The sequence below is a fragment of the Gekko japonicus genome, unplaced genomic scaffold (genome assembly GCF_001447785.1).
Source record: "Gekko japonicus isolate JY-2015 unplaced genomic scaffold, Gekko_japonicus_V1.1 scaffold34, whole genome shotgun sequence".
NCBI lineage: Eukaryota > Metazoa > Chordata > Lepidosauria > Squamata > Gekkonidae > Gekko > Gekko japonicus.
The window spans coordinates 866,921-877,382 of NW_015173673.1; positions in this window are offsets into that span (position 1 = coordinate 866,921).

Consider the following 10,462-nt stretch of genomic DNA (forward strand, 5'->3'; position numbering starts at 1 on the left):
CTCTATGTCCTTCAATGTAGCAAACCTGAAAGGAGAAAGAAACAAACTGTTATTTTGTATAGTAGCTCAAATGCATTGGATTTTGAAAATCCAATTAATCTTCGTGGCTTCTGTGCAGTCCCACATGCAGCCACAGAGTGCCCCTCCTGCCTCTGACGCTTTACCGCCAGAACGATCACATGGGACCAGGAGAGGCACTACTCCCTCAGTTCTCTTTTTGCCAACATGGAGGATATCCCCAGCTGTTCAGTGCCACTTTATGTATCATGGCTGTCTTCAAAAGAGTGCTGTTTTTTCTTGGCCACGTTCCCACATGTATTTCAGTTGGGAGTCAGGACACTTGCAGAGAGCTCCGTGCTCCGTTACAAGGCAGTTCTGGGTGAAGGTCATTATGTGATGCTAAGCAGCCATTAAGAAGACGGTCCTCCATGGTCTCTTCCTTTGAGAGATTCACACCCACCTCCTTCACTCAGTGAGCTTGTTCATCTCCCCATGTGGGACTTCATAGAAGCCACGAAGATAAAAACGGGGTTGCACTTACCTGTAACCATTTTTCATGGAGTGGTCTTCTGTGCAGGCACACATCCCTCCCTCCTGCCCCACTGTGAGCTCTCTTCGCTTCTTGGGGTCCCCGGTGGCGGCATGGAGAGAACTGAGGGAGTAGTGCCTCTCCTCCTGGTCATGTGATCGTTCTGGCAGTATAGCGCCAGAGGCAGGAGGGGCACTCCTAGTCTTCTAGAAAGCTTGGAAATCTTTTCCGTGGCTGGCCTGCGACTGTGCAGTCCCCACGTGTGCCCGCACAGAAGACCACTTGATGAACAATGGTTACAGGTAAGTGCAGCCCCATTTTCTGATATATTGTAGTCTTATTATTTTCATGAAGAATCTCAGGTGTCTCTGTATACCCTTGCAACACACATTCAAAGATAGGAACATCATAACAAAAAAATGGAATGTAGCACATACATACAAAATAGTAAAGGTAAAGGTTTCCCTTGCTCGAACGCCAGTCGAGTTCGACTCCTGGGTTGCAGTGCTCATCTCCGTTTCCAAGCCGAAGAGCCAGCGCTGTCCGAAGACATTTCTGTGGTCATGTGGCCGGCATGACTAAACGCCAAGGCGCACGGAACGCTGTTACCTTCCCACTGAGGTGGTACCTATTTATCTACTTGCAATTTCTTGCTTTCGAACTGCTAGGCTGGCAGGAGCTGGGACCGGAGACAGGAGCTCACTCCGTCATGCGGCACACTTGGGTCTTGAACTGCTGAACTACCAACCTTCCAGCCTGCAGTTCAGCGTCTTAACCACTTGAGCCATCTTTACTTTTATATACAAAATACCAGAGTTACCAAGTATTTTCCACATTTACAGTATTAACTGGGTAACAAAGTCAATTTAATATATGTGTCTCATACTGAGAGAATACCACGTAATAAACTGATAACAAATTAACTATGCCTGTACTGTCTGCCGATTCACATAGGAGTGATACTATGGAGCATCAGGTGTGTGTGGGAAATACGTATATGTATCAGATCATTACAAATATGATGCAATTGGCATGGGATTATATAGCAAATCACATACCTCTAAAAATGTTTTTCCTGTACTATGCTTGCTGCTTTTTTTAGATCCTTGGTAGGCAGTAATGGGCTAAAGGTTCCCCCACTCCCAAAGTACCATGGCCACAGCTGCCTATCCTTCTCCACAGACACTTTCTTGACTTTATGTTAGGGGCCTGACAGTAACCTTCAGGACTCTGAATTTGGCCTTTGAGATGTCACTGGTGTATCTCTCTGCTTTAGATCGTGTAACTCCTAAGTAAGGGCAGAGGAAGTATTCTCCCCAAAGGATTCAAAAAGATTAACCCTAACCCTAACTATTCACACTAGAATATTCATAGTAAAAACCATTAACTTGCTACCAGATAAAAGCAATCTATGCATGTTTATACCTTCTGTCCTCCACCAGCTTGTCGGCTGCTGATGTATTCTGGGCCCAGTCTCTGCCGCAGGGCAGTCTGGATGGCCTGGTACTCATCTGCTGTATACCGACACTTAAAAAAAAAAAAAAAGTTAAGAAGTTGGCAAATCTAGGATATGGTACAAATTTTGCTCTGTCCTAGCTTTCTCCCCATTTCAAGATTTGGTACAATCAGGATTTTTTTTTTTTTTTGCCTCTCTTTGCCTTTCTTTCTTTCAATCCAAACTCTTTGCCTCTCTTTCAATCCAATCTTAGTCGTAATTACATAACGAAGAAAGGAACGGTTTTACCATACCTCACAAGATACCTATCTCCCTTATGATGATACCACATATTGTTCCAATGACAGACAGCTAAAATAAAGGGAAAAAAGCATGTGGCACAAATTCACAAGTATAATTAAGATAAATTAAAAGCTTAGCTCAACTGGCAGCATTTATTTTTGTTCTAGACCCAGGGCCAGGTTGCAAAAATAATGGAGGAAATGCAAGGCAACGTAGTAGACTTGTAGCATACTTTAAACAATCCAAAGGAAATTCTTAGGTAACTTGAATGGTTTTCCAGTGCATGGGGGGCCAATAGGAAGTTAAGAAACCATACAGCTACCTTAATTGTACTAGCTGAGAGCAAAACAATGCATTCATTGGTAGCGTCAGTGGTTCAGACAGAGCTTGTGCCAACATCCTGTGCTTCTCCTTGGAAAGGAATGCCTCATACTGAAAAACATGGGTCTGTGGTAAACACTATATAACTTATCTACAGCTGCCAGAAGCTAGACATGCCATGAGGGGGGAGAACAAACTCTGCAGCAGCCACCCCACTGAATTAAAGAGAGAGGAGTCTTGCACTGCTTTTATCACATGCTTCATCTGATTAAGGGATGGCTACTAAAAATGCCTCTATGCCCCCAAAGTCCTATTTTGTTACATAACAGACGCCCTGCAGAACCAGACCAGTGATCCATCTAATCCAATATCCTGTTTCATGCAGTGGCCAACCAACTGGGCCTCAGGGCACTGTCTCCTGCTGATCCTAGCACCAGTATCCAGAGGTTAGTGACTCTAGATATGAAGATTCTTTTTAGTCATCATAGCTCGTAGTCATTGATGGAACCATCCCACTTTGATCTGTTTGTGAGATGATAAGTTGAGGGATGGTGGTAGAACAAGGGATGGAGGTGATTCTACATTAACAGTACAATCCTAAGAGAGGGGGCTGAAAACGCTCAAGAAGCCAACCGACCTTTGCGTTGGCATATGTCCGAGATACGCCAGTGTCAGGGCCAGTTACGACGGCGCAGGATCCCAACGCTGCTCCGTCACTCTTGGGTGCTGGTGGAGGGCCACAGTGGCTGCCCGTTGATCCCACTGAGGGATAGGCCCCTGTGCCAGCGTGACTGTGGGTGGTTTTGGGGGCATGGCTAGAGTTAGTTGGCCCCCTGATCCTTTCAGCCTGGGAACGCCCCCCACCACCAGAGGGGGAAAGTTACATGAACAAAAAACACGACGTGTCCCATAAGCACCAATTGAACTGAAAACTCAAGTCATCCCCCCACCACTGCAGCCTTGCCAATTAGGCTCAGAGGAGCTCAAGATGCCAACCATAGGCTCGGCCAATCACCGCCCTCCCAGGGTGGCCAAGCCCCTTTCCCAGCACCCTATCGTGCCCCCCCTATAAAAACTTCAGCCAGGACATCTTACAACTCAATAGTTAGGGAACGCAGCATGGGACGCTGTCTTGGAGCTCCCTGCCGTACACTTAGAGCAAGCGTCAAGGCACTTTGGTGGTGGGAAAAGCACAGATATGGCACTTAGCACTACAGGGTAAGCATTTAGTGCTAACACCCAAAGAGGAGAGCAAGGTCCATACTCTGTGGCTGACCTCTCCCATTTCAGAACCCTAACAGGTACCCCACCTTTAGAGGCTCGAACCATAGGGGCAACCATGCACTGACAGGTAAGCAAAAGCAATGAACCCAAACCTGCTCCCCCACTCCCCTTGCTTGAGGCTGGGTGCCATGACAGCATTTCCTGCACTCAAGACCAGCACTGAGCCACATGCAGGGGTGGCACAAACCCCTGACATGCCATGGGAAAAGATTCCAGGAAAGTCTCCTGAGAGATCTTGGAGGGGGGAATGCTCTGTCATTTGCCTGGTTCCCACCCTTGGCAGAGGACAGGGTGTGTCTGTGGTTGGGGGTCTTGCCAGCTGCTCCACTATACATGGCGAACCAGCATGCCATGTGACCCTTTAACTCATTTCCTTGCAGAATCAGAGCCTTGAGCAGCAGCTGCAGGTGCTGCTGTGGATGGACTGTCAGCAATCTGGGAGCACTTCAACACAGGACAGGTGAGTGTGAAAGCTGGATGGTACCATCTTGTGCCTCAAGGGGGGTTCGTGGTGAGGGGCCCCCTCCATGAGGCTGCATTTGCAGACCCTGTTGGGAAAACATATCCATGGCTGAGTCTGGCATGACACTTGTGGCCGGTTGCCATGACTCTGTTTTACTTGCCTGCAGGCGGAGATTCAACAGGGAGAGTTGTGGGTTTGGCAAGTCCCACCTGCTCCCCCCCCACTCTGCTCAATCCACTGTTCCAGTCCTCCTCTTGAAGTGGAGCGTAGCACTCGGCCAGCCCTTTTGAGTTCCACCTGCAATGCCATCCCACTTAGAGGCATGCCATGTCTGGGATCCTCAGTCCTTTCCCCCATGGCCCCAGGGAGGAAGCAAACGGAGTCTTCACACCTTGCCATGGTTTGCAGTACAATAAAGTCTGTGTTGTGCCACAAGTGTGTCTCTGCTGTTTGGTTTTGACTACACGACAGGAGCTCCACACCCTTCCCTGCCCCACTCCCCACCCCATCTGTCACTCCCCCGACAGCTTCCCGAGGACATGTCTAAGAGGGAGGGCTCTCAGGTGCTGCGGGTGGCTGTGGATGGCTGTGCAGGTCCCACTGGTCACAGTCATCTGCCATACATAGCAGGGGCCAGCAGCACAGACAGATTCCCCTGCCTCACCTTGCAGGCTTCTGTGTGAAGGGGGGAGGGTGTTCTGGGCGAATGATCCAGCTTAGTGCGGTGGGTACAGTGTGAGACTAGATCTGGGAGACCCAGAGTCAGTTCCCCACTTGTACCATGGAAGTTAGGTGGGTGGCCGTGGATCAGATGCACAACACCCTCAGCCTAACCAACCTCATGGGGTCGTTATGAACATGAAATGGAAAAGAGGGAAATGATGTAAGCCACTTGGGGGAGAAAGGTCAGACATAAATTGAGCGAGTAAACAAAGTTCATAAACGTGCGTCTGCTCCAGGAAGGGGGTCTTCTGCCACCCAGGGGGATGGCATCTGTGCAGGTAACACTGAGGGGGGCAGGGGGTCAAGAGGGTTCCTGGAGTCAATGGCTGGGGGGGGGAGCCAATGCAGCAGGTGGACTTGATGTATTTGCAGGGGGGTGGGCTTTTGGGGGGGGTATGCCCATTGGACATACTGGCAGGAGCGACAAATGATTTGCATGGTTTCCATTGCAAGATGTCACAACTACATCGCTACTCATGGAAGTAATTATGAATGCAGAATGGATTTGGAATTACAGTCTCTGGACACTGATTGCTCTGGAACAGGAATGACAGAGCCCAGAGTGGAATGATTGTCATTCCAATTCAAGACCACCTCTGCTCCATTGAGGAGGGAATTGGGGGATCAGACAGCGGTGCTCCATGCCCCCACCTCTGAGTCTACCCCGGTGGCCTCCTCTCCTACTCTGCCACTGGTAAGGGTGATGTGGGAGTGCCCTTGGCAATGGACAGCTCAAACTTTTTACCCCCTATCAGGTGTCCAGATTTGCTGACGGGAGTTGGTCTCTTTAAGTGGGTAGGTGGGTTTGCTCCTGAAAACAAGTGGAACTCCTGTGGCCCACCCTTCTCCACCCCCTGCCTGAGATGGATGCTGGACTCCACCCCTTGCCACATGGCCCCTGATTGGTTCTGGCAGCCCTGTCGATCATAGTGCCACTGCCTCCACATAACACCTCCACTGACCGCCATGGTGTGGTTGCTATAGACGTTACTTCGGTTACAACCAGAAAACACTGCAAACCACTGACTTTGTCCGCTGGTTGCTGCGTAACTTATGTCCTTAGGGAATAGATTAGCGCTGCCAAAGTCACGTGGCAGCCGCCCACTGCAACGCAGGAGTGGCACAGGATTGCTCTGCCCCTTACTTTGCTACTGATACTGACATTTCAGTATATTATTTTATTTACTAAGAAAGAGGTTCCAGGTAGTAAGGTTGGAACTCTTGCCACAGGTGGGGCTGTCAGCAGAGTCCAAGAAAAGAGCAAGTAGTTAGCTGGGTCTCATGAGCTTGTTAGCAGTGTTGAATCCATGATGCCACTGTTGCAATTGTTTTTAGATGTCTCCATCGTACAAAGCCAAAGGGAAGAGAGGCATACCCTGTGGAACTGGGGGCAAATCACAAGTGCACATGTTTCTTTTTCCACTCCAGCAATGATAGTGGATGAAAGATGCTTTAAAAAAGCGTAGGACAGTGGCACCAGCAAACAACACAGTATACATCCAAAATGGTGAAAAGCAGTCCTGATAAAAGGATTCCAACCTATTTTTGAGCTTCTTCTATTCCTCCTAAAAATACTTTAATGGAAAAATTGGCCCATATATTTAATGCTTGTAAGATGTCAGAATCCTTTCAAAATTTTGTTTGACACAGTTGTGCAAGATGCTGTTGATGTCAGCATCCATCGGCTGCAAAAACTGAACAGGGAAGATGTGCAGCAGCTTAAAGCTTATTTTCCCAGAGGGCTCTGTGAGCCTATGTAAGAAAGGATGGGAGGAATGTAGACAAGCCACTTCCTGACACACTTTATTCTAAAAACATAAAAGGCAAGAATGGCACCAGAGGAAGTGCAAAGAGAGAGAAAAAATACTGTGAATATATTTACTACACTAATTACATTTGTCTGCTGAATTAATTTATGTCGAAAGAAAGGCATTTAACCATGCAGCACCCCCAAAAGTATACGCTTAGGCTGGCGAAGATCTGCTTGTTTCCAATTATGAAGGTAAGGAAGGAGGCAGTTTTGGTTTCACTGGCACCAAGGATACGTGTATTAATTTGAGCAAGGCTAGTGTTCTCTACTTAGCTTTATACAATCAAAAAGTTAAACCTACAGACAGGAAAAATCAGTATTTGGACAGAAATCAAGATGAGGAAGACTGTTTGCCCAGTAATATTGAACAACTCTCAAGCCTTCAAGTAAGTTATTATTGCTTGTTAAAGAAAGAAGGAAGAGGGAGATTAAGCACCAGGAAACAGAAAGAAGAATTATGGAAGCCTTCTGAAGATGAATGGAACTCTTTTTTTACCATGGTATAAATCACTGCCCCTAGTAGATCTCTCAGAAAACAGCAGAATTCTCATACACAGTTGGAAGTGATGATACACTGACCTGTCCAAAACTCATATTGGAGCTAGCACTGGTGCTGCTACTTCTGTCTTTTGTCAAATTACTCCCGGACATTCCTAAGAAGTGAAAGAAACCAGAACATCACTATCTTTAAGCAAAAGGAAGCAGTTATTCACATAATATTTAAGACATAATGTACCCCCTGGGTCTTTTTTCAGTTGGGAAGGTCACCAAGTGTCAGGTATGCCAGAAAATTTTGCCATCACCACAATAGTTTCCTCACGTCCAGTGTTTGCTTTCCTCTGTATAAATAAATTGCTTACTTATACGAGGGACAGTAAGGGGGTACACATGGAGTAGGCTTCCCAAGTCCCCCTGGGGGGCTGGGAAACCCCTGCCCCAGAGGCCCGTTCCCCGCCGCTGGCGGATCGGGCCCTGGGGGGGGACCCCACCCTGGCATGCGCGGCACCAGGAAGTGACGGTATCGGGCATGCTGGGGGCGGGGCCATGGTCATCCGAGGGAAAACTCTATGGTTTTCCCTCGGATGGTCGTGGCCCTGCCCCCAGTGTACCCGGCATCATAACGTCACTTCCTGGTGATGTGTGTACGGTGTGCGCGCACTTCAGCCACAGACCGGGAGTCCCCCGGTAAGTGGCTTTTTTGACTTGGCAACCCTAACATGGGGACACCACCAGGATGCAGGCTAAACATACTCCCTATTATTTTTCTGATATGCCCAGAGTCTGTAATGAAGTGCAGGTTTAGCCTCTCTCAGCTATGTTCCTAATTGCATATCTTGGTTTTACTAAAGCATGACAGGACATAGGGAACTGGTGTAGTCATTTTCTCATACCAGAAAAAAACACTATTTTTTCCAACAATTAAAAAGGATATCTGTGTTAGTCTGTTACAACCCAAAGGAGCAGTCTTAAAGACTAACAGGGGTACCTGAATCCTAAGATTTAAGACACTTTCTCTGCTCATCCCCCAAGGGTATCTTCCCTACTTTATATACTTCTGTAGAAGTCCTAAACAATAAAATGAAACTCAACCCAGACAAGGCTAAGGTGCTGCTGGTCTGCATGACCACTGTCCTGAAGGGGGATGCACTCCTCCCAAGGGAACAGGTTCTTGGCTTGGGGTGCTGCTGGATCCTCTCCTACAGTTGGAGGCTCAGGTTTCCTCTACGGCATGTAGCACCTTTTATCAGCTTTGGCAGATATGCCAAATATAACTGTTTCCTGGAAAATGTGATCTGGCCATGGTGATCCGTGCTCTGATCACAACCAGGTTAGATTACTGTAGTGCACTCTACATGGGGCTGGCTTTGGAAACATTAAAATCCCCTGAATATATCATCAAGGATCTTCAGCCTCTCTTAGAAAACGACCCTTTCATTTTACAAACCTGGAGAGGGGAAGGAAGGCCTGACCTTGCTTACTCACAGCTCCCCCCCAGCAATTACTCACCAATAATCGACTACCCAACAGAGATACAAACCTTAAAGACAAGTCCCAGCAAGAACTTTGATGCCAACTCTGTCCCTACATCTATTTCAGCAACAGTATCACAGGGCCCCAATGTCATCAGCCATACAACCAAGGCCATACAATCATTTCACCCACACATTCTTTAACATGATATATCCCATAATAATCTAGGTAAACTGGTTAGTGGAAAACCAGATAAATCAGTGGGAGAACATTTCACCTTCCCTGAAAACTCACTTCCACAACACTCCTTTCTGTTTTACTGCTAAGCTTATGAGGCATGGAAGAGCACAAGAATGGAAATTTCTGTTACAAGAAAGGCAGGATTGGATGTTGAATGAACTTCTTCCCAGACAGCACTCCATTTGTAAAGGGCTTTAAGCCATTTTTCACTCAGCCACTGTGTCACAGAGAGCTTCTGAATGATGACAATGACTAGGAAGAGTGGTGGCCAGTGTTCCCTCTAAGCTGAGTTAGTGTGAGCTAGCTCACACTAACTCAGCTTAGAGGGAACATTGGTGGTGGCTTATGTCTTGTGGAGAGAGTGAGAATGGGCTGTGAGCACTGGCTGCTATCTGAAGGGCTGATTTGACATGAGAGAGGCTGCATAGCGCAACCATATGGTGAAAGTATTTTCTCAGCAGTAACTCTAAGGTAAGAAACTATGAGTCTTACTTCTCAAAGGAGCCCAAAAACCTCCGTCAGTTTATAGTAAGAATTCTCCTTCTATACTTAAAGCACAACGGCATGTTTAAGAACTGCCTGAAGGCTAATTCCCCAGTGAAAACACATGGTATCCGTGGGAATGTAAATAGTGTGTTTTTAGATCAACTGCAAAAATAGTTAACAAACAAAGTAACGGAAGCTGTAAAAGGTAAGGATTCCTTTAAGTGGTGGAAAGCTAGTCACAGGGAAGTTGATGAAAGGGAACACAGGCTGTGGCAAATAAAATGCAAGTCTATGGTCAGGCAGGCAAAAAGGGAATATGAGGAGTATATTGCAAAAAACATAAAGACCAACAATAAAACTTTTTTCAAATACATTAGAAGCAGGAAACCAGCCAGGGAGGCAGTGGGGCCCTTGGATGACCAAGAGGTAAAAGGAGTACTGAAGGATGATAGGGAGATGGCTGAGAAGCTGAATGCATTTTTTGTCTCTGTCTTCACTGTAGAAGATGAGAAGTACTTGCCCACTCCAGAACTGCTGATTTCAGGAGGGGTGTTGAAAGACCTGAGTCAGACTGAGGAGATGAGAGAGGAGGTCCTATGACTGATAGACAACTTAAAAATTGATAAATCACCAGCCCGGATGGCATACATCCAAGAGCTTTGAAAGAACTCAAATGTGAACTTGTGGATCTCCTGACAAAAATATGTCATCTCTATTAAAATCTGCCTCTATTCCTGAGGACTGGAAGGTAGCTAATGTCACTCCCATCTTTAAAAAGGGTTCCAGAGGAGATCCAGGAAACTACAGGCCAGTCAGTCTGATATCGATACCGGGTAAATTGGTGGAAACCATTATTAAGGAAAGAATTAGTAGGCACATTGATGAACAAAAACTATT